Raw genomic sequence first — 443 nt, forward strand, 5'->3', positions numbered from 1 at the left:
TCGTAAAGCGCATGCGCATAGGTAATTCATAACACAGAGCGGCCAGATAAGCAGGAGCATATATACACGCGGACGGAGTTAGGCGTGATTGCAGGGGGAGGGTTTCAGGGGTCGACCCCACAGCTCGAAGAAAAAAATTTACATATATATCCAAATCCTCTGCCAGTCTAGACACCCACCCATAGTGTATAATGTTCTGCACATGCTTCTTAGAGACCCATAGAACGTTATTTTTACTGGTTATGTATTATGGATTTGTTTGTCCATTTACTGGCAATTTCCAATCTTTGAACTGTTCAGAACTCGTGCTACGTGAAACCTGTTGGTACACAGTGACATACCTGAGATATATATATATACACACGCACACATACATACACACAGCCACACACACATATATACACGCACATACACTCACAGTCATATACACACACAGAAACATA

The sequence above is a fragment of the Gigantopelta aegis genome, chromosome 1 (genome assembly GCF_016097555.1).
Source record: "Gigantopelta aegis isolate Gae_Host chromosome 1, Gae_host_genome, whole genome shotgun sequence".
Classification (NCBI taxonomy): Eukaryota; Metazoa; Mollusca; class Gastropoda; order Neomphalida; family Peltospiridae; genus Gigantopelta; species Gigantopelta aegis.